At 41.6% G+C, this 24,945-nt stretch overlaps 2 protein-coding genes across 3 annotated transcripts in view; both read right to left on the bottom strand.

The window, feature by feature from the left end:
- Window positions 1–24,945, bottom strand: part of LOC143358808 (tubulin monoglutamylase TTLL4) — a 116,213-nt gene that overhangs the window by 36,104 nt on the left and 55,164 nt on the right. The window contains exon 1 of one of the 2 annotated variants that reach the window (XM_076796291.1): window positions 7,331–7,432. The exons of the other annotated variant lie outside the window; for it this stretch is intronic. The gene's annotated coding sequence lies outside the window, so the exon portion shown is untranslated. Of the gene's footprint in view, window positions 1–7,330; window positions 7,433–24,945 lie in introns of those variants that run through there. 2 annotated transcript variants of the gene reach the window in all.
- The window catches only part of LOC143359014 (enhancer of split mbeta protein), a 105,667-nt gene that overhangs the window by 25,343 nt on the left and 55,379 nt on the right, over window positions 1–24,945 (bottom strand). The gene's annotated exons all lie outside the window — the stretch shown is intronic.

Genomic DNA, 24,945 nt, shown 5'->3' on the forward strand with positions numbered 1-24,945 from the left:
TATGGAAGGGAAATAGGTCGGAAGAAATCTTTCGTTTTGGAGTTAAAATAGCTTCGAGTGCAAAGGGTCGATATATGGAGTTATGCAGTTTATGCAGTTATTGAACTTGCGAACATATAATTTCATTGTTACGAGGGACCAGTCTCCGCTGTTTTTGAAAATACGAGAAAACTTGATCGACCGAAGTTTTTCGGTAAGAGGACCACAATATGGCGATAACAGTTTTGTTCTGGGTGAAAGAGTTCCGGAGATTTCGAGGTCGCCTTCACTTTTTTAGATACCAACACATATTTTTGTAAACACTGTTCCACGCAGCTGATCATTCTCTAGGAAAAAGTATTGAAAAATGATTAATTCGAAAGATATTTCAAGTCTGATTTCGTTGAATTTTGTATTACTCATTAATGTGATTATATTAAACACGGTATAATTTAATGAACAACTACCGAGAATAATTTCCAGACGGACATTGAAGAAAAACCGATTCCACGAATTCCCGAGTATAAATAAATTTCACGGAGAAGTGTATACGCATCGAAAAATAAGTAAACTATTTTCGAAACACAGAGACTGGCAAAAGAAACGAATAACTTAACTATACACCGTTGGAACTTGTACATGAACGTGCACCACGCACCGTGAATGCATGAAAGGAATAAAATAAAATTCAGAAGAGAACGCAGCCTCGAAAAAACAGAGAAGTGACATACAGAGCGCGTCGGGACGTCCAATACGCTGCTAAACGTAAATTGACAAATTAGTTTTGTTACGGGTTAATATTAATGAGACTCCTAGCGGCGAGATAAACGAGGGTGTCGTATAAATGGTCGGCGATCACGCGCGAATTCGACGCGGCCGAGCCCTTAAATCATGCGGGATTAATTCATTGGAAATTAGTCACGTGAGAGGCTACGATAATATTTCTTGCGAGGCCTGGGCGCAACGAAGGGCATCCGGATTACACGGAACAAGTTGTCCTTCGGTGTTCTCGAGAGCCGTTCCGAGGAGGCGCTCATAGAGAGAACACTGTCGTTTAAGAAATTTGTGTTCGACGTTTTTTCTTTGACTCTTTTTTTTTCTTTCTTTTCCTTCAGACCGTTTCGTGGGCTTAAACGACGAGGGGACTAATTAACAACGGGGGCCGTTTCAGCCGCGAGCACTACACGTTTCTACATGAAACCGATATACATATATTTCTCTTTTCTCTGGAACACGCGGTGCCATATTTTTTGTTGTAAAGAAGACGTCGGCTTCCACTTTCTTGCCCCCTCCCTCCCCCTTCCCCCTCTTCGCCATTAACATCACCGCTCTTAATTATACCCTTAGTGTCCCATTAAAAGTGTATCCGCTTGTTGTACGACGACCAAGAGGCGAACGTAAATTAAAATAATACGAATTCATACACGTGAAATTAATTTCATAGCCGCCCCCCCCTCCGTCCCCGTACCTTTTTCCCTTCGTCAGGTTAATGGAAAGCATTTGTTTTCTTCGTTGGTAAAATGAAGACGATTCGGTTTCGTACCGATGCAACGGAGCACTTGGCGAAGCTGTGCCGAGTGCAACACAAGACGATATTCCGTTGCGTACATTTTATTTTCCGCGGTGGTAGCAGCGTAATTAATTACGTTGGCTGTCAAATGTGGTACCTAATAAGTAGAGCGCGGATTTTATGCGTTTATAATTAAAATTAGTATATCGTAAAGAAAACGGAAAAAATACTTACAAGACTTAACCCTTTGCACTCGAAGCAATTTTCACTCCAAAACGAGACACTTCTTCCGACCTAGAATATTTCCCTTCTATATATTTTTTTTTCATGTTATACGTAGGAAAGTGGTGGGATTTACTCGTACAATACCGAAATGTTTAGTAATTTATTAAATACAAACAAATTTAATAATGTACCATTTTTTAGTGACGGCTTGTAGTCGCCATTCGAGTGCTAAGGGTTAAAACTGCAGTTGCATAATTTTCACTTGATTAAAATTATTAAGAGAAGAAATAAAGTATGATAGCCGTAATAATGAGGGTTAGAGCATTCTCCTCTATTCACAATGGACGATCATCCCTCCCCCGAAACAATATCTGAGATTTAAGCACTCACCCCCGCATTAAAGTCAATTAAATTCATCAAAACAAATACCCAAAATGCGTCAGCCCTAAAATTCTAGGCATAGTCAGCTCACAATTTATGGAAACAATTTTTATTTCGCATAAAACACCGTAGTCTAAGATAACAAGGGTTAACATACTCTCCGATCACAATGGTCGACCATCCTTCCCCCATCTCCCCCCGTAAACGAGGCCCGACACCTAAGCACTCACCCCTGCGTTAAAGTCGATCAAAACAGGCGAAACGCCTAATTTGCTTCAGCCCTAAAATTCTAGGCATAGTCAAGAAACCATCACGCGAAAAAGAAGAGAAAGGGGGACCACCCTCCCCCTCCCCCCGACGCACCCCGAATTGTCTCAATCGCGTAAAAGTCTGGCTGTGACAGGTTGCCCGTAAAATTAGATCCCGGGTCGAGGAGGATCTATCGGCGGGTCCTGATCCACCAAATCATTTAACACCCCGTGTGCACGGGGGTCAGGAGAGGGCGGTTTGTGCGCCGGGTGCGCGTGTATCCCCGATCTACGAAATTAGGGTCGAAAATCATGACACGTCCTCCTCTCGGTTCTTTCTTCGTGAACGCACGCACACACGCACGGGGTTGTACGGCCTCATTCCGTCGCACAGGTGGTGCGTTTCCCCGTGGGAACTCGACGAACGGAGTCTTCCCGTGTTGGGAAGAGGCCCGAAGGGTCTGTCCTTTCCTCTTGCAGTCCACCCCGCGGCGAAGGGCCACGAAAAAGCCCCGCAAGTGTGTCCTATACCCACCCTGAATCGGGCCACTGTTCTCTCGGGGGCCCGTTTCGCCTCCACCAAGAAGGGGGATATACCTTTTCCTGACACATAGAGAGAGAGAGAGAGAGAGAGAGAGAGAGAGAGAGAGAAGATCGGCATGGATGCGGGGCCCATCGACAATCGGGGATCGAAAAGGTGCGTGTGCTCCGAGGGAAGTGTGCTGCTCGTGTGCTGCTCGTGTGCTGTCCTTGTGCCGCTACTCACTATAGTCCCGACAGCGGTTCTCGAATTGCTTAACGCCCGCCTTGATCGGCCAGTTGTCAGCCCTAACACTTTGACTGCCGCGCAGCGGTCGGAATCGAAAAAATTTAGCGACATTCGCCACAAAAACGGAGTTGTGCTAATTCAGTTGCACAATTGAATTACATTGTATTCCAATTATATAGTAATTCAACTACGTCGTAACTGAATTACATAATTCAAACCATTCAATTAATTCAATTACTAATAATTTTAATCGGATGTGTAATTGAAGTACAATATAATTGAAATATTTTAATCAGATGTGTAATTGTAGTACAATATAATTGAAATATTTTAATCAGACGTGTAATTGAAATACAATATAATTGAAATATTTTAATCAGACGTGTAATTGAAATACAATATAATTGAAATATTTTAATCAGATGTGTAATTGAAATACAATATAATTGAAATACTGCCAGAGTTGTACTAATTCGGTTACGTTGTCATTCAATTGCACAATTGAATTACATTGTATTTCAATTACATAGTATTTTAACTACGTCGTGAGTGAATTACATAATTCAAACCATTCACTTAATTCAATTACTAATTATTTTAATCAGTTTTGTAATTGGAATACAATATAATTGAAATACTGCCAGAGTTGTACTAATTCAGTTACGTCGTAATTGCTCAATTGAGCAATTGAATTGTAATTCTGCACAACTCTGCACAAAAATCGAAATTTTAAACAAAAAGGAAAAATAAGAAACAAAAAAGAAGAAATTAATGTGATTCAATGATGACGATGGTTGTAATACACCATAAAAATTGCATATTTTAAGGGTAGCATTATCCCCGAAAAAAGTCTTTTCTTCCACAGTCAGTCTCATAAGTACTGGCACACACTCTAAATCGCTTTAGATCATTGTGCGCGTGTGCTTTTAAATTGAACGAACAAATTAGTTTCTTCGCGGTTGCGTGTGATTGACGAAGCGCGTATTCTTCTCAAAGTTATTAAGCATTGTGCTCGCGTTGTCCAAACTTGTTCTATCAGTATACAACTGGCCCACGAAAGTATTCAAACGCCCTTTAGAACAGTATAAACTTTTTTAAAATCGAACCAAACCGTATGACCTTTTTTGAGCAATTAGAAGAATTAGTTTATTGAATGACGTGCAAAAAGGATTTTGAAAAAATTCCGATTGCTAGGAATTATAAGAGCAAATGAAAATGGCACTTATACAACTTTTTTATTTGAGCCTGTAATGAAAATTTGAAATATACGTTTTGTAGATCTAGGTTAGTTATACAGATACTGATAATTGCATCGTACTCGATTAATATACACACGAGCTGCAAGTAGTTAAAAGCGGTGAAAGTCACCGTTTTTCACGACTTTTTGTCAGTTTCTGCTTAAAATCCACAGATTCAAACATCTTTCGTGCCATTTTTATCTGCGTCAACCGATTTCGCTGAAATTTTCAGCATGTGTATAACTAACATAGATCTACAAGACGCATACTTTAAATTTTCGTAACGGGCTCGAATAAAAAAGTTGTGAAAAGTGCCATTTTTATTTTCTCATGTAATTCTTACCAATTGCAATTTTCTCCAAATCTTTTTTCACATCATCTGGAAAACCAATTCTTCTAATTGCTCAAAAAATGTCAGGTGATCCAATTTAAAAGAAGTTATACCGTTTTGAAGGGCGTTCGAATACTTTCGCGAGCCTGCGTATCTCTTCGATTCACCCTTCGATTCCGATCCAATCCGAGAACGTTGTGTAAAGCGAAGACACGTCTTAATTTGCATAAAGACGCAGGCGAGACTGTGCAAAAAAAAAAAATCACCTGGTTGTCCGCGTAAGCATTAATAAGGCACAAAATGAGTACACGCCACTCTAAGTGCGGCACAATGTGTCCTCGTGAACAGGAGCAATTTCCATGGAGATACGGGAAAAATTAACAAACTGACCGTCCGTTATAAGCAACTTGCCACCGCGACAGTGAACCTCTTTCGAGTCGACGGTTGTTAACAAAAATGTAGGTAGCAATGTCGTTTTCGAAAACACTGTAATTCGCGTTCGTGATTTTCCAGGTCGCGCGTATGTGTAGGTACACGGCGCTTGCAGTAAAGGGGTTAACGATCCTCGGGGTCCTTGTAATCATTAAAAAAAAAAAAAAGGAAAAAAAGATCCCATTACCGTATCACTTCTTTCCGGGCCGCAAAGACTTAATTTAGTCGGCGCGTAAGAATCTGTCCGTGTCTGTTATCTCAATCGGGCGTTCTCGCTACCGAAAATAATGGGCGCCGATAAAGAAGGTGGAAGCGATCCCGTGAAGTCGCCCAAAAGGTAGGCCCGCAGAATATTTATCGATCGTTACGGGAATTCCAAATACTCGGCAACCATCGGCGTGCTGCCACGGTTCACTTCGCGTCGCGGTTTCACCGTAATTTCGGTATGATTTACAACATCCGATTCATGAAAACGGAGGAAGCGCGTAATAAAGAAGCACGCTCGATCCCTCGATTTCGCTTCCACCTCTGATCTCGCCAGTGAAAATGCAATATTTCTCGGCGATAACTATACCCTAACGACCAGCTTTATTTAGTTACTGTCAATAACGAAACCCTACAATAATACCAAACCCTGGGATGGTACTCTGTTCTCTCAGAGTACGAAGTATCACGGTTACGAAGCGAATATAGGAAATTTTGCTGGGGTCACAAGAAACCAATACCAGTTCAGGGTTAACACTCGAAATTAACCTTTTAATCTTTTAACCCCAGTAGGTCTGAGAGCCCTAGCAAAATTTTTGTTACTTCAATTCTGTACCAGTTTTGGTTTCATACTCGAAGTTAACCTTTTAATCTTTTAACCCCAGTAGGTCTGTGAGCCCTAGTAAAATTGTTGTTATTTCAATTCTGCTAGGGTCACAAAAGACTCCGTAGTACTAGTTTAGTTTTCATAATCGAAGTTAACCTTTTAATCTTTTAACCCCAGTAGGTCTGAGAGCCCTAGTAAAATTTTTGTTATTTCAATTTTCCTGAGGTCATAAAAGACCCCGTAGTACCAGTTTAGGGTTAATACTCAAAGTTCACCTTTTAATCTTTTAACCTCAATAGGTCTGTGAGGCCTAGTGACATTTCCGTTATTTAAATTTTGCTAGGGAGAAAAGAGATCCCGTAGTATCAGTTTAGGTTTCATACTCGAAGTTAACCTTTTAATCTTTTAACCCCAGTAGGTCTGTGAGCCCTAGTAAAATTTTTGTTATTTCAATTCTGCTAGGGTCACAAAAGACCCCGTAGTACCAGTTTAGTGTTCATAATCGAAGTTAACCTTTTAACCCCAGTAGGTCTGTGAGCCCTAGTGAAATTTTTGTTATTTCAATTCTGCTAGGGTCACAAAAGACCCCGTAGTACCAGTTCAGGTTTCATACTCGAACTTAACTTTTTAACCCCGGTAGGTCTGTGAGGCCTAGTGACATTTTTGCTATTTCAGTTTGACTTGTTCTATGTTATGTCTTGTTCCTAATTGATCAGTCCACCAATTAAAAGTTTAACAGCTCAAGATTTAAAAAATTTTAGAAGCAAACCGATCGAATAAGTAACCGAAAATTGTCAATATTTTACCTGCTTCAAAGCTGTCCCATTCCACAGTTCTACAGCTTATGCTGCCAATTAGGGATGCCGTGTGAAAGGGAGACTGCAATCTCCAAATCTGTGATGGATTCAGTGACGAAAAAAAATTTTCTAACTTTTTTAGACACGTTCCAATTTGTGGCAATTTTGAGAACAAACGTGTCTTCGGTTTCCCGAATTATGCAAAAATATTTTATAAATGAACGATGAAAAATTTCGTCGGCATTAGAGTGTTAACGGTACCGATCGATTGCGTTCTGTAAGTATCAGCATTAAACGAAAACAAAAGTGTTTGAATGAAAGGTAAGCAATTTTAGCAGTACACTGTTCGCGTACACTTGATTGTTCCGTTAATCGATGTTTCGATATAATCAAACCGTTCTTTAATCGATCACTCCATTAAACGGTACCCGGGTAATTAACATTTCACCGTACACGCGAGCTCGCACCTGATCGGACGAAGTTTCTCTTAAAACTTCTCTGGTTGTTGAACAGGTGTACTAAATGTTTTGTTAGAATAGTGTTGATATTGTTCAGTGTACATTTTTATCTAAACTATAGTATACAGTAAAATCTGGTCTCTTTTCTTACCTTTATTCCGTTTCTCTTTAGTTTCGAATTTGTTCAATTATCCGTGCATCCAGTCCGGATGCTGCTTATCTTGCTTCCAGTCTTTGGCTTCGCATTAATTTCTGTAAAATTGTAATAAACAAAATCGTTGTAATAGAAAGATTTAAACAATTTGCATTTTCTTGAGAAGTTAGAAGGATTATCTTATCAGATGGAAAATTGCGAATTGTTGCAATTGGTAGCAAGACGATAAATAGTAAATTATTGATTAGTGCAGCTAATGAGATCTTACAATTATTAAATTTGATTCCATCATTTTAAAAGAACACAAAATAAATTCAACGTTATTTTGGTATTCCTTTCACAACGTTACATTCCTTCGACATTGAGATTATCATGGTGCTACAGTATGGTGTTAAAGCTTTTACTTGCACGTGTGTACGAGATTCTTGTTCGAGGCAAAATTTAACCCAAAATAACTGGTAACTTTCGGAAGCTATTACGTAGTAATAACTAACTACTATGCTGTCATTAACTTTCTTAAGCGATCCAGACTCCAATTCAATTGCTCTCATTGCACAAAGTGGGTTATCGCCGAAATTCACAATGTAAATAAATATTCAACACCATAATTGCCAGTTGCCGAATGATAATATTCAGAACTGACTTGTCGCAACGTTTTACGTCCGCTGCGCGCGACATCGCTGGACATCCCGCTGTTTAAATATAATTATATGATTCCCGTATTCTGTACTTATAATTATATTACTACAAATAATTACATATAAATAAATAATAATAAATATAATTTAATACAAATGTGTCTTCTTCTCTCAAAAAGTAAAGTTGTTGCAAAATTATAATTAAAATATTTATTAAGGTTGTCAAACTCCTTTACTAATTAGACTGCATATTCTTTCCATTGGGGTGCTAACGAACACTCCACTGATGAACAAAATTACCATATTAATGATTCGAGTTCTATTTTATATTATTTTTGCATAGTTACACGTTAAATGTTATTCGATGATATGTATGTTAGTTCGAATGAAACCTTTGCCAGGAATAACGAATTTCTAACCGATCGTTTTTCATGGAAATTGGGTCAGCATGATATGGGTGGTAACCCACAAATATATAAAAATTTAACGAAACTGCTACTTCCTGATAATTATACTACAAGGGGCAGTTTTACTCCAGGAATGAACGATTAATTATTCGAAGTGCACCGTAACGGAGCGTGATAGCGGTTAAGGTACGTATAACGCTTTTGGTGCGATGGCCCGATAAAATCAGTTGGAACTTAATATGCATGTATCGTGATAACTTTAATATAGATGAGATATTACAATGTAAAATGGGACATTGAATACGAGACAGTGTAAGATTTACGTACAGCGTTTATTACAAGTAAATGATCCCTGAGTACGCTCTTCCACATATAAACATAAACTTTAGGAACAATCCCATTTCAAACCAATCTGCTGGCTTTGGCTTTCTACTCGTAATCATCGTCGCAGAAAATGCACGACAGGTGCAACCGTGCACGTATTTTATTTCGAAAATGTTACTTCTTCAAAGATCGAGGGAAACATAACTTTCCAAAATGGCGTTCTTCCGATTACAATCTGATACGGTGTATGGCATATTTTCAGATAATTAAAAGCTATATTTAACGTTACAATTAGCCACCTGGCGAAGCTTACTTGACCATTTTCTATCTACATTAACTGTTGGGATATTTTATAAAATCAATTTCTCGTCCCCACTTTTGAGAGCTATTTTCACCCTCCAATCATTTTTACATCAGTCACTGTAGCGATGAACTACAATTAGCAACATTGTTCAATTTCGACAATATTATGAATTTTGACTCGAGATTTCACAGAGACATTCCCAAAATGTTAAACTGCAAGATTTTACAAAAAGATTCTTTATCCAGAAAAAAGAGAAGTTCTTCATTAACCTATTGCACTATAATTTTGCAATGGTACACTGTTTCTTCAGACTTTAATTTGTTGCACTGGAATGTTCCTGAAAGTTCCGTAAAAAATTTGCTAGAATACTTTTATTATTATATTATTACTTTTAGTATTGATAATTATCTCGCAACGCTGATACGGAAAGTGTACAGATAATTTGACAGGGGTCACGAGAGACCCCCAATGCACTAGAACAGAGTTAAATATTACCATCAAATACGAATTTTCTTCCGATTTGGAAGAAATTAATAACATTTATATTTAACATTAAACCTACCAAGCATGGACAGTATCTGGTAAATATTGCTTTTTAAAAATGGCAATTCTAAATTTATCGAGATTTTCCGTAATTGTCAATATAATAAATGCTTGGACAAGGAAATTTGTTCCACTATTTTCCATAAATGAATTTTTATAGTTTCAATAATTGTAAAATATAAAACCAGTCATCTTGACTGTGGTAGGTTTATCATTAATGTACAGGGTATCAAGAAACGTTTTTGAACTTGGCTGCCACAATCGTATTCTAGATCTACGGATCGATGAAGATCCGTATAAAAGAGTTGCCGCAAAACTGTCCTCGACCTTGAACTTCAAGGTGAAATTTCTTTTTATCGCATTATAGTCTACGTGTCGTGACAACAAAACAAAAATTTGACCTTGAAATTCAAAGTCAAGGACAATTCAGCGGAAACATTATTTTTTACAGCTCCGCCATCGATCCGAAGATGTGGACCATTTCCAAAGCGAGTCTGACCCGATATTCTAGGTCAAAGGGTTAACGTCAGTTCGTCGCTCGTCACCGTGACCACCCACGGTAAATCCCCGCGGTCCCGACCGTGTGTTCCAAGGGGACCGAAAAATCGGATCCAGATCACGTCGATCAGCGGTTGCCGGGCCACGCGGCGCGACGTTTCAAAATCAAAAGAGAAGCGAAACAAGCCGAGGAGAAAGCACCGATAAAAGGGGGCGACAGATTCCGGTGCTGGTCGTAAGTTAGTTTTAAGCATTCCATCAATTCGAATGCACCTCGCCGCCGGAGGGTACGGTGGCCGGCTGTTTAACGACCTGATAAAGAAGAGGAAGAGAAAAAGAAAACATGCGAGAAGTTATCGCGGGCCGGATATCAAAGCGGCGCGGCGACCATGCGAGGCAGGAGAGGTCTTGACAAGTAATCCTATCACGGTGGTTGCCGAGTCATCCGTTGGTTGAACCCGAGGCCGAGGATTTTCGGCGGACGCGTCTGGACGCGAGGAACCTCTCAAAGGATTAGAATCGAGACTGGTGTTGGATCAAAAGAGCCCGATCGGCTGGCTGACGGGGAATTCCATGCGTGCGCGCACGCATCGCGGCGGAATCCGGTTGGTCACGCATCCTGTCCGCAGCCCGGCGATTTCCTTTTGTCAGGCAAATTGACGATGCGAGCCGCGACACGTCCTCCAACGACCTCGAGAAAACAACACATGCCTTCACACCGCGCGTTCCCATAGACCCGTCGCGTATTGTCCACGTTCCAGCAGCTCGTGCCTCGCCCTGTCACCCATTGCTTCGCCTTTCCTCCCATTGCCTCGCCATTCCTTTCGTCTCCCATTATCTTACCTTTCACTTTGCCTCCCATTGCCTCGCAGCGCCTCGCATGGCCGTTCCTATGGTCTTCCATTGCCTCGCATAGTCTTTTCTTTGGTCTCTTACTGCCTCGCCTTTCTTTTGGTCTTCCATTGCCTCGCATAGCCTTTTCTTTGGTCTCCTACTGTCTCGCATAGCCTTTCCTTTGGTCTCCCATTGCCCCGCATAACCTTTGGTCTCCCATTGCCTCGCATAGTCTTTGGTCTCCCATTCCTCGCATAGCCTTTCCTTTGGTCTCCCATTGCCTCGCATAACCTTTCGTCTCCCATTGCCTCGCATAGTCTTTGGTCTCCCATTCCTCGCATAGCCTTTCCTTTGGTCTCCCATTGCCTCGCATAGCCTTCCCTTTGGTCTCCCATTGCCTCGCATAGTCTTTGGTCTCCCATTGCCTCGCATAGTCTTTGGTCTCCCATTGCCTCGCATAGCCTTTCCTTTGGTCTCCCATTGCCTCGCATTGCTTTTCCTTTGTTTTCCCATTGCCTCGCATAGCCTCGCCTCTCCTTATGCCTTGCCCAGTCGATCGCCGTGTCATGCTCTTCCGCTTTGCCCCCGTCCCCGTTCCCTTCTTATTTTCATTTACCGGTCAACTCCTCTTCACCGTCCACTTCTTCGTCTTCCTCGCCCTCTTCTTCCTTTTACGCAATTGTTACACGTATACCAGCCACTACAAGCGCCGACTATCGATGTTCCATGAATTACAAGCGGTTCGTTTCATTTAAAGCTGCTGAATGATTTATCGCTTTATGCTAGCGACGATGGCCTGGTTGCGCTCTTTCGTGGAAGCGTTACAGTCAAGGAAGTTTCGACTCGTCCTAAGGCAGGACGAGTACCTTGAATGGGTATGATCGTTACAGAAAACGTAGCGTGCCAACGTTACCCGATACCTAATCATCTACACCCGAGGCTGTTCTGAGTTAGAGTACTTTCGTTACGTAGGACCTTTTTCATTTTGTTTATGTGAGATTGGATCTAGTCGTTCGCCCGGATGAGAGTATAAGAGTATGGATGCACTGTTATACGAAATTATCTAAACAAAAAGGAATGTTTAACCTACCGCGTTTTTAATACGGGCTGAAAAGTAAAAAATATTTCTCCTACTCAAGGTCACGTGAAGGTCATAATATTACAGGTCGTTGGATTCGTCTTGACCTGGGCTATCATATAGAGATAATAAAAATATATCATTCCATTTACAAAAACTTCGATGACCTTGAAATCTCAAGAAATATAACCTTGAACAAATTTTTTTCCCTATCATAATATTGACCCCTCTGAACTCTGATATTTTTCTCTGCAATTTTTTTCTATCATAAAAAACAGGCGAGCTATTTCAGATGCTTGAGTCAGGTGAAACGCCCTGTATTAAACATTTTTTTTAATTAAATAATTCTTTTCTGCTTTTTAGTCTTGTGCGTGTTGACATCCAGTTCTGAGCTGTGTTTAAAGTTTCCAGTCTCCAGCTCATCGGATAGTTAGTTGAAAATCAATCGCAAAATTTCTACCGAACAGACAGACAGACAAGAAAGCGAGTTAATAAAAGCGTGGTAAAAAATAAATTGTTTTAATCCCCACGAAAACAAAGTTGTCATCGGCACCTAATGGGAAAAGCGTGTGGCGTATCTCCTGCGTTTACCCTGTTTGTGAGACGGTGAACGTTATTTTTTTTTTTTTTTTTGAAAACATCGTTACTGCAGTACCGCAAACGGCGCGAAAATAATGGCGGCGTCGTCGAACGACCGGCACGTTTCTCGCGGCGTGCACGAAGCAGCATTGATCTTCAAAACGACCGTTCTCTCCGACTTCCTCTTCCTTCCACGAGCCCCGATAGATCGCGCGGTATAAATATCAATCGCGATCGAAAAAAACTCGTCGGTTAGGTTACCGAGTATCCTGGTCGCATTAATATTTATACGCAAGTGTCTGGAAAGACGGCCGGGGCTCTGGACGCAAAAACATCTCGCCACGGATCGTGCACGAGGATCGAGAGGATCGAGAGGATCGTTTCGTCTCGGGGAAAAAATGCGCGTGAGAAGAGCGCTAGGCAAGGGAGGTGTATGCCCGTAGCCACGCCGCCGCCGTCTTCGTCGTCGTTCTTCGAGAACGGCGCGATTAGTCGGTGATTTTTTGTCGGATCGATAAATCGAAAGCCAAACATCCCTGGGACGTGTCTGTGGGAACGAGCGTTCACCGTACATAACCGCGTTTTCCGCGCCTCGCAAGAAACACTATGAACAGATCCAGGCGTTCGCCGCGGCGCTTCTGCCCCCCCCCTTTTTTCCCCTCTCGAAAGCCTCCATCATTATGTCCCAGTCTTACTATCGTGGATTTGTTTCTAACTTTTTCCGCTCGTTCATTCATACCTCTAGCAGAAGGGCGTGCGGTGCGTTTTAATAAAATTTCCAGGAGGACGGAAACCATTTTTCTTTAAGATCTCTGTATTTATTAAGACGGCCCCAAGGACCATATGATCCTTTACATTTATTTTAGCTCGAGAAATTATTTTAATTCTATTACATTCAATTTACCAGTTACAGGGTTTTATTCTTGACTCTGAAAATTTTAACAGAGAGATACATGGACCGTTTATTTTGAAAGTGGTACAAGTCCATTTTTTGTTGATAAAAAAGTACAAATATTAAATACAAATATACAAATTATGTGATATCTAATTTTTTTTTTAGATGGACTTGCACCACTTTCAAAATAAACGATCCATATTTTATCCGAAAACCTTTGATACGAAACATCGACAATACTGAATGTTCTAGAAGTGCAATCTAAAAAATACTAAACAGAACACTTTAAAGTGACACAAAAATAAGAAAAAAAGTACTTATTCTATTAAACAACGGACTGTCAAAACTAAAGTGATTTAAAAGTGTAGAATATTAAACCGAAAAAATAATGTGTATAAAAGAAAGTAGCAAATTGAATAAAATTATATTTCCACCACATTGATCTTTTACCACTGTGTAGATTTGACAAATTAAGTTGAAAAATCGAGGGAGGGACAAGGATTACGAAAGCGGTCGGTAAGAAGCCGCGACGTCGATCCAGTCTTAAGTAAACAATAAATAATAATACCTGTCGAGATTTCTATAACCTCGCGAATTTATCGGATCGTGTGACAACTATCGCCGGCTTAAGAATGTCTGGTTGAAATATCTCTGGCTTTGCTGCGGCGGTGACCTTAATCATTCTCAGAAACTTTTAACAGTCTTGCTCGTCATCTTTAAGGCGCATTCTCATTTTTCGACCTACATTAAGGACGTGTGCAATTCCTTTTTATTTTTGTGCACCTGGATTGCATTCGTACTGGATGATCTGAACTACAAAGACGTGTAGAATTTAAAATTTCGAACAATTTTCAACGTTCGAATTTGGTAAAAACGTATTGAGTAGTTTATTAAAAGCAATTTCTTAACACATTGAAAACGGGTCAATAAAAACACACCGAACGCGCAATACAAATTGTACGCCAATTAAATAGACAATGCCTTTTCAGGAATACATTATTTGCAAAACATAATAAAAAGATTCTATTTAATTCAGCCCAAATGAACACTTGTCTCCCACTCTACCCTTCCCCCTCTACCACGCTATTCCCCCACGCTTCCGCCGGTCACGTGACGCGTTTCGTCTCGTCACGTGACTACTCCGGTACTGGCAGAGAGAGAGGGTAACTTTTTCCCCTCAATTTGTGCCCCCTCCCCTCATCTCGCGACACTGATTCAGCCTCGTCTGAAAAATCGCACGACTTCTATTCAGTGCAAAACATAATTATTACAGTGGAAACGTTTATGCAAATTTTCATTACCGTAAGGAAAATGCAAGAAAGTGGAATAACTTCGAATATTATCTGCCGTGATAATACTGTGCGCAGAGAAAAAAAAAAAAGATAAAATTGTGTTACGTTCTACCAAGCCTCTGCGTTAAGAAAGATGTCGGCAATTTAAATAAACTGTGACTGCAAAGGTATCCACAGTCTAATAATTACTGTGACTGTCATCAGGGCGAGCCGGAACAGGTACCGTTGTTGCCGTAATTATTGTAATCCATGCCAATATAATCTGATACCGTCCATTACACGGAGTTAATAATAATCGCCCGATTAATACGCGCCTCCGAATGATAAACCAGGACAGCCCTGCCGTACGCGAAAAGATAATTACGTAGGTGAAAGCTGAGCGTTCTTCATCGTTCGTGCCAGCTGTTCGTGTAAACAAATTAAGCGTAATCGCGTACTTTGTAGTCCGCGTTATTATACTTCCTCTTCCAGTCGTCGTTCGGCATCGGTTCAAATTCTAAAGGGAACACGAGCCCGAGAGATAATGCGAATGTATCGCTATCGAACTTTGGTAAAATTCGTCGATGAAGGAGAGAGAGAGAGAGAGAGAGAGAGAGAGAGAGAGAGAGAGAGAGAGAGAGCTGAAGTACAAATTACAGCAAGCTCCGGTACGCACTGGATTCTTTCGTGAGTTTCGAAACAGCTGGTCAGAGAGGTGTTAAAACATCGTCGACTTCGGAATTAATGTGTTTAATAAATGAGGTAGATACCAGTTTCTTCATAATTAGGTACATTCCGCTTACTGTAACGAACGTTTACAATGTAAAGTTGTCACGGATCGCGAAAGTTATCCCATCCGCAGAGATTATGTTAAGAAAGTATCGCATTTAAAATCTACACGTACGAGATAACTCAGAAATTCATACATTTTAGGCAGGGAAATCGTCGATTATTGACGACGAACGATTTTTCTGTTCCAGTTTTAAAAATAACTCAATTCCTTTTGCGTTGAATGTATATTCGCGGAACGAAATGAAAAATTATGATTTTTGTGCAGGTAAGGAACAATGCAAATACTACTGCATTTGTGACAACGTTATCATGCACATTTAACTTTTCAGCTGGAGTTAAGAACGTAAGCATGGTGGGCGATTTTTATTGCGAGCTGTTCTCTTTTTTGCATATAAATTTTAAAAGGTTTAGTTTTTAAAAAAATTTGGAGTTTGGAAAATAGTCGACTTCGTTTAGCTGTTATAATTAATCGTTTTTGGCCGCGCGGATGGGGGACGCGGACCGTGTCTGTAACATTATTTTTGAAACGGTCTGTATAATGGACGTACGTCGAAAAGTAGTGCAGAAGGTTGTTGGAGGCCGTGATTTTCAGCACGACTGCGTGTCATGTGCCGCGCAACAGTGATTGTCAACGGCATACGTCATGCGGACGACCCTCGTGATTCTAATCACGACGCACGTGAGCAGAAATTTCTATCAGCTGGATAAGGACTTCCTCGTGGGGCTCTGACCGGCCATGCAACCACTTTAATAATTCACCATTTACCTCACGATTAAAAGACACTTTATTTCTCCGATGGGAATTATTTCTACATTTTCTTGTTGAAAAAACAATTTTGTTGTGCCAGGAACGACTGGCGAGTATTCTCAATACGTTTAATTTCGAACAGGCGTAGACTATTCTCAATCCATGTACAATTTTCAAGAAGTGGAGAATATTCTTAACCCGCGACGTCCAATATATTAGGGGTACCCATAAGTAATCAATTATTTGCAAAGAATTTGTTTTGCCTTTAGTTCTGCGCCGATCGTTGAACAGGAAACACGTATTCTTTTCAATTTTCGGTAAAGCAGCCTGTGTTTAAAATATTCTAAAAAGTATAATTTTTTTTACAACCCTGTAACAAAATGGCAGCGCCCGTACCTTCCGAGGATCATATTCGTCATTGCATACTTTTTCATTTTCATGCGGGATTCAATGCATCGGTAACAACAAAGAAAATTTGCGATGTTTATGGAGATGTATTGAAGGTCAACAAGTGTCAACAAGTGTCAAGTGTTGGTTCAGAAAGTTTGCTGCTCGTGATTATGATCTCTCTGACAGGCCTCGAAGTGGACGACCAAGTTGATCGATTCACCCAACGAACGGTGAAGCAAAAAGAAAAAAAAAGAAACGTACCTTGAATGAAAAAGTGAATTGATTATTTAAAAATCGAATGGACACATCACGCAGGAGGAACAGTGAAATAGAAAAAAAAAAAATAGAATTGCTAGTGACTTCATTTCACGGAGAAGTTACATCGCTTGTAGTTACTGCGCGGATAAAATCAATTTCTGCCGACAAAACTCGCGAACAGATCGATGAGAAGCAAATAGAGCGACACTTAAGATGAAAGGCACTGACGGGATGGGATCGCGAGCTATAGAAAATGCAACGTCATTCGTTCTGCATTAATCTGCGAATGGTGTTTAACGCGGCCTAGAGGAACGTGCACTAAGGGGATCGTTGCGAAACGATTAAAAATGCGAGTGCCAATTTCCGACGGCAGCAATCACAATTATATATAACTTAAAAAGTGACGTTCTGTAAAAATCAGAAAGAATTTATTGCATTAAGCAAAATGAAAATTTCGTGCTTTGAATTTTAGAAACAGGGGCCAAGAAAAAAATTAATTCCTACTTTAATAATTTCAGTGAGCCGAAAATAATATATTGACGATCCTAAATTCTCTTAACGTTTATGCTACTCTAAATTGAACCTGCTCATTTTTGTTATAATTATCGCAAGAGTAGAGATTTCACAAATTAGATGGTCAGTGTTACAATATTATTTAACAGAAAATCTTTGCATTCGGTTGAAAATCAATTTTTCAAGATGGCGTCATTCAATTTCACGTTACCGCACACAAAGCACATTATAGCAATAGTTCTCCCCATCTTCTCCACCCTAATGTTGTTGCAAATTACGGTACAACGGATTTTACCATCTGATTATCTGGAAAATTAATTTTTCAGAATCGCACGATGACCAATACGAATTTGATTCTCTATGAAACAGACATTAGCGTGCATTTGCATCCAGTGGATACAAATTTCAAACACGATTTGAAATTGTTACCAGACTCCATTACGAGACGAGCAGAATGGTGTTTCAGGATTAAAGGCAGCTTCTAAACAATCTATTAAAAGTCTGCACACTCATCTTGAAACATCCTGCGCAGTGAATAAGATTGCAGCATGGAACAAATCACAGGCTTCTGCATATCGAATGTGTTGCTACTATGCGAGCTATTTAGTTGGGAAAAAAGCAGCAATCATCTTTGAGCAACATGATCATCTTAAACTGTGATGAGCAGGTTACACGTTTGGCAGAGAGGAATTTCTCATTTCCCGGATACGGTGCGTATTATGACGCGCTCTACGTATAGAGAACTATACAAAAGATCGACAGCGAAAATGGGAGAGGATAACGAAGGATGAAGAAAATTACTATTGATCGCGCCTTACAACCAGTTGCTCCGGTTTCTTTTAACCCGGTCGTTGTCCAAGTAAAGTTGCCGCGGAAGACAAAAAAAAAAAAAAAGAAGCAAAGATCAGTTGCAACAGCATGTAAGGTTAACCTGATTGAAAATACAGGAGGACTGGGTGAAGAGGCTGAGGAAAAGGCGAAAGTACTTTAAGCGATGATCGCATTATTGAATAAGATGTTTATGCCAAAATCAGCAAGTTGGTAAACAGTCAATTAACGAAACCGAGCAGTTACTCATTTTACTAGATGGGTACTTCACTTTTTATAACAAAATTTTGGATGCTACAAAAGAGAAAATTCAATCAAACCAGCAGAAAATATTGAAAATATACTTTTCGTCGAAGTTAATATTTTGTAAGGATCAATATTTTATTATTAATAACCGGTAATGGGTGTAAAAAGTTTGTGCCTCAGTTATAAGACTTAGGAGCTAAATAGGAATTTGTATCATTCGCTAGTAACGTTAATATAACGAAAAATAGTAATAATAGTAAATAAATAATATATTCATACCCTCAAAGTCTTTTAATCTTTCCACTGTTTTAAATTTCACCGACTGATTTTTATAATAAACGCATAAAATCCGGTGTCTAGTTATCAAAATGTCAGTGTCACTTATGCTACCTTTGGAACGCGATTACGAGAAAACGGCTTTCCGTCTCTTAACTGGTCTTACTTTAATGAAATAGTATTTTATCGAATGATACAGCAGGTGCATTGGATTCGTACATACTCATTACTCGCGAGGTAATCCGATGGAAACAATCGATTCGATCAACGATCGAGATCAAGGCTACAACGTCCTCGAGGACGAACCAAATATCTTTTGTATTTTTTGCGAGGTGTCTGTTGCAATGTCTCACAGTTGAAATCAATTTAAATGCGACAGTCCCATTGAATAACGACAAGGGTAATAAGAATGATTCAGATGAGGGTAGCTAATGACTCAGTCGTCATTTGCATCGTCCATATTTCATTGTGACAATGTATGACTTTGCGTCGATCCACAATGACGAAGAACCCTGAAATCCTGGTCAAAAGTCAACATCAAAAAATGGATTATTCTAGTTGGTTTATGAGACGTGCACATTTTCATAATTTATGACTCGCGTTACAATCGTTTTGAAGATATGGCAGTTTAAAGTCGACGTGAAGTAAATTTTTGCGAACACAGTTCAGGATAATGTCAAGATTTATTTTAGAACAATCTTGCTCATTTATGGTTAAATTTTTAGGCTTTGTGTGATCTTGCATGATCTCGGATATATCTTTTGCCATGGTCTCGTTACAGAGAACACACTGTCACACTATACGAAAAGCCAACGATCCTGACGGATTAATTATCTATAAACATTAACATTTAAAAGAGCACGTCCAAGATTTTCGCTATAAATCGATGTAATAAGACAAGCGGTTATGCATTATAATATCGAGTCGAGAGGCGTGATGAGGATTCCGACAAAGAAGATCTAATCGCAGTGGCCATAAACCAAATCGCAACGTGAGGGGTTAATAGCTAATGAGCGGCAGCGGCTTATTGTTAGCCTTATCTCCGCATCGGATGATCGTTAGTCTCAATCTAGCAAAACGAGCGAAACCGCTAAATGATTTGCACGATCAGCGTCGAGTGTGGGTCACCGTGATAAGCCGGGCGGCACGGAAACGGTATTAAAAGCTCGAGTCGTCGGCGTGCACGCGATGCACGGTGTCATTGGTGATTAACCGGGTGTGCGTGTGCGCGACTTCACTCGCTCAACTCGGCTCCATCGCTCGGCTTCTCTCGCTAACTCTCTCACTCGCTCGGCTCGCTTCGTTTCTCTCGCTCACTCGTTCGGCTCTGCTCGCTCTCTCGGCTGGGCTCACTCGACTTCTCTCGCTCACTCGACTTCTCTCGCTCCTCCCTCAATCGCTCGGCTTCTCTCGCTCTCCCGGCCTGCTCGCTCGGCTCCTCTAGCTCACTCGCTCAATCGCTCGGCTTCTCTCGCTCTCCCGGTCTGCTCGCTCGGCTTCTCTCGCTCCCCCGGCTCTGCTCGCTCGCTCACTCAATCGCTCGGCTTCTCTCGCTCTCCCGGTCTGTTCGCTCGGCTCCCCTCGCTCACTCACTCAATCGCTCGGCTTCTCTCGCTCCCCCGACTCTGCTCGCTCGGCTTCTCTCGCTCCCCCGACTCTGCTCGCTCGCTCACTCAATCGCTCGGCTTCTCTCGCTCCCCCGACTCTGCTCGCTCGCTCACTCAATCGCTCGGCTTCTCTCGCTCTCCCGGTCTGTTCGCTCGGCTCCCCTCGCTCACTCACTCAATCGCTCGGCTTCTCTCGCTCCCCCGACTCTGCTCGCTCGGCTTCTCTCGCTCCCCCGACTCTGCTCGCTCGCTCGCTCAATCGCTCGGCTTCTCTCGCTCCCCCGGCTCTGCTCGCTCGGCTCGTCTCGCTCACTCGTACGATCGCTCGGCCTCTCTCGCTCTCTCGGCCGGCTTGGCGCGCCGCGAGCGCGGCGTGGCGCGGAGTGGCGTGGCACGTATCGGGCTGCTACCTACGCCTCGCCTCGCCTCGCCACGCGGCGTGCGGTGATCGCCGACACGATCGGATCGGCCGGCGTACACGCGGCAAATCGGTCGAACGACGGTCAGAGAAGGCCCATGGACGGGGACAGAGGGAGGCTGGAGGCACGCGGCAGGAGAGGTGGAGAGCACGCGATGACGTCACGTCCGGCGCGAGGGCAACGAGTGTGGGAACCGGCGGCAGGTGCGTCCGAGAGTCAGAGAGTTGTGGGCCTCGTTCGAACCGGCCCGGGGAGGGGATGAAACGGCCGGGGAAAACACAGCGGCGGACTCGGCGGCCAGAAGGGCACGGAGGGGGCCCAGAAAGAGAGATAGGAGGCAAAGGGAACAACAAGTGGCGAATGGGAGCAACGAGAAGAATCGGGAAATGAATGGAAAGAAGTGGGAAAAATCGATGAAGAGTGAGAGGGAGAGAGAGAGAGACAGAGAGAGATGGAACGTGAGCGGAATTTCTGAGTCGGACGGGTAAAAAGCAGCGATAAAAAGGGACAACGAGAAAGGCCCTAAAAGTCGGGGATGAGGAGGGACAGGAAGTGATAGGAGAGGATGGGGAAAAGAGGGAAAAACGTGATGCACGAGCAGCGGACGTCGAGTTAAGTAATGGTATCGCGAGATTGTGGAACGGGGTGCGCAACGATACCGGCAGGAAGACGCTACGGCGAGGCACTGTGATAATAAGCACACGGGAGATACGCGGAACGTATTCTATTGTTTCAGGTATTCCGGTGCGAGCCTGTGGAAGAATTGATTTTCTTGAAGAACGTAGTTTCAGAAATTCATGAGTCGCACGTTTGCCAAAACGATCGACTTCGCGGAACAAGTGGTATGGAGGAATTGCTAAAAAATTATACGTTAAATAAAATTAAAAAATTGATGGACATTTTAAAATGTAACGCGGTAGTATTTTAGTTTTATATCGGACACGAACTCTTGCGATCATCCAGTAGTACGGCGTGCTGTTATATCGTGTCTGTTTGTATATTCTCCGCTTTCCATTATTTTTACCATTGTTGTTACTATCATTATTGTATTCAATGTATATTCCGTAATCATTCCGTCATATCGCGGCTGACTGGGGAATAACAGTGAAGTCACTTCCACCGTAGCGACGGTTTCCCAGAGTTCACGCAATGCGTAGGCACGCGTGATTCGTGTGCGTCGGTATGCAGGGACGCGTGCATCCTGCAACACGTGTGCCCGGCTTAATCTATGCCGGCAAAGCGTGTGCGTGCGTGTGCGTGGCGCGCGACCTGCACTTTTTTCCATTTCTACTCCTGCCCTACAGAAGGACGAAGGGCAAAGGACTAAAAAGGGGTCGGGGTGGGGTTGGGGTGGGGGGGGAGAGATTTCATTCCACCGATACTCGTCACCCTCGATTCAACTTCTTTTTACTTCTCCTTCCTTCCTTTTTGGCTTGTACTCCGCTCTGCTTTTTCTTCGTTCCGTGCCACCCTACTCTACCGCGCATCTCCCTTTTCTGCTACTTTAACTCTTTTTTATCGTCATCGGCTTACACGCAATCTGCCACTTGTCGATGTCCCGAATAGCGTGAGAACCTATCAAGAAGTCCTCTGGCAGTTTTTACTTCGAGCCCCCGAATACGTCTTGGATACAAATTTCAAATTATTATGAAGGGTGTCCCAAAATGAGCCAGCATTTTAATTTATTAATAAAACGTATTTTTTTTTCTTAAGTATGAATGTTTTTATTTTAAAATAACGTACGAGGTTATGTGCGGAACACAATATCTGATAAATGGCCGCCTCGTCCCTGTTTGCAAACGTTCACATTTTGACGAAATTTTCGATAACAGTTTGGCATAACTGCGGACTAATTTCAGTGATGCTTTTCGTTCCAGAAAACCCCAAAGGAAAAAGTCCAATGGGGTCAAATCGCACGGTCTTCGTGGCCAATTCACATCACCGCGGCGGACTTTTCGAACCGTCTCCGGAAAGTCTTTACCATAGTGATTTTTTACAATTTCTACGCGTTGCTCGATCGTGTAATTCTCCATGACTCCTCAATACTTCCTGATGCCAGTTGTCAAAGATTAGTACTCTATGTTCGTCACAAAAAAAAAAAAAATGGCGCGCGATTTAAAATGTCAGGACATTTTGGGACACCCGTTACGATTGGTACATTATTTTACAAGCGTCTCTAGTTATACCTCAAGACCGCATTTTAACACTGAATCTACCAAGCACAAAATCTATAAAAGTGAAACGTCTTATGGAAGGGAGAAGGTTGGATTAACTTAAACTTACTACGCTTTTCATTATAATTTAAATAAAGAAGTAGTAATTTCTCCTACGAAAACGTTCTTATATGTTGAAAAATTGTGAAACAGAAAACCGGTCATTTTGACCGTGTGTAGGTCTAGTGTTAAATAAATCGCCCTGCTACCGGAGACTGGCTCGATCAAAGCGATAAAAGAAGTTCCGATCAAAATCTCGCTTTAACAGCTCCCGCAAGTTCTTGCAACTCTCCCAACCAATTTTTCCCCGAGTCAACTTTCTAATGCTTTAATCGCGCGTTACACCTAGGGAGCCACGGCAGCCGTGCTCCTTGAAACGTATTAATCGCACCGTGAAACACGTTCCACGATTCTTTCTTCCAATTAACTGCGCGACGCGGCAAGAAAAACTCGTAGCTCCACGTCCCTCTCTTTTTTTCTTTCTCGTGACGCAACCTCCAATAATTCTCAATTATTTTTCAAAGCCCAGAGCCGCGACGTGTAACCTAGTTCTATGCAATTATCGGTTGAAACCTCGAGGGAGCGAACGAGAAAGAGAAAGAGAGAGAGAGAGAGAGAGAGAGAGAGAGAGAGAGAGAGAGAGAGAGAGAGGGAAGAAAAAAAGAAGTGGAAATGGTAAGAAAAAAAGGGAGAATGCAACGTGCTTCATTAACGCTCGTAAAAGCATTCACGATGGCGCCGATCGCCAACAACGGCACACTCCAGTCTCGAGGTCTGTAATCACAAAACTTATAATAATCTAGTATCTCCGTACCTGCGGACCGACTGTAACGGCTCGAAATTACAAGCGATATCAATTTCATAATGCTTATAACGTCAGCCTTAATAGGCGACATACCACTCGGGATCGTCGGCCCATTCCTCAACGATCCTAACTCGTTCAAGAGCTCGGCGTTTCTTTGCCCGCTGGCCGAGCTATTTTCTAATTAATTACGTTTCAACCATTGCTTCGCGGGGATTCGATAAACTTTGTTTCCCTCGTCCACAATGACTGGAGACTAGGTAAAGATCTGACAAATTAATCATTTTTCGATATCGATAGGTCAATACTTTTTCACAGAAAATGTCGAGCTGCATCAACCAATGCATAAAAAATGTATAACTCTATTTAACAAAGAGAAGGTGACCTTGAAATCTCCGGAAATTCCCCAGCTGTAAAAACATTATTACCGCCATATTATAGAACTCGCTGACCCGAGCAACTTTTGTTAATAAAGTTTTCCAATGTCTCCGAAAATAACAGAGATATTCAAGTGCTAATTTATACTTGATGGACCACCCTGTATACTAGAATAGACTATCATATGTAATAACTAGACAGCGGATTTTATGCGTTTATGGCAGAAATTAGTAGGTGTAATGTAAAACAGTGAATTACAACAAGTTGGAGGGAAATAGAAATTTATTTTCTTTCTTTCTTTTGAAAATAATACAACAGTATCTTAAAATTTTTCCAATATTTTTACTATTTCCCTCCAACTTGTTGTAATTCACATAGAAAATCTGTATTTCGCATGAAGATCCGCTGTCTAGTAATAACATACTAGAAGACACTATGCTGTTCTTATTACGAGATTATTCCTGGAATCTATCTTATTTCTTGGTCTCCACCGTATTTGTTTGCGTCTTGTTCCAGAAATGTTCTCCATTAACGCGTCAGCGGTAATGACAGTTCGTTCCAGTTTCTAAAATCGATTCCGCTGTTAAGGTTATGCTGTTTGAACCAGATGCCTTAACGATATCGGCAAGAAATTGTAGGGTAATTAGTTCTCCCGACGCCAGAACCTGAATCGCAATTAGAAATTCTGTCTCGGTCGGACAAAAACGGGAAATAAAGACGAAGCAGAGGATGCGCGAGACCTGTACTATGCTCAAACAGCTCGACGAATGA

The sequence above is a fragment of the Halictus rubicundus genome, chromosome 1 (assembly GCF_050948215.1).
Source record: "Halictus rubicundus isolate RS-2024b chromosome 1, iyHalRubi1_principal, whole genome shotgun sequence".
NCBI classification, from domain to species: domain Eukaryota; kingdom Metazoa; phylum Arthropoda; class Insecta; order Hymenoptera; family Halictidae; genus Halictus; species Halictus rubicundus.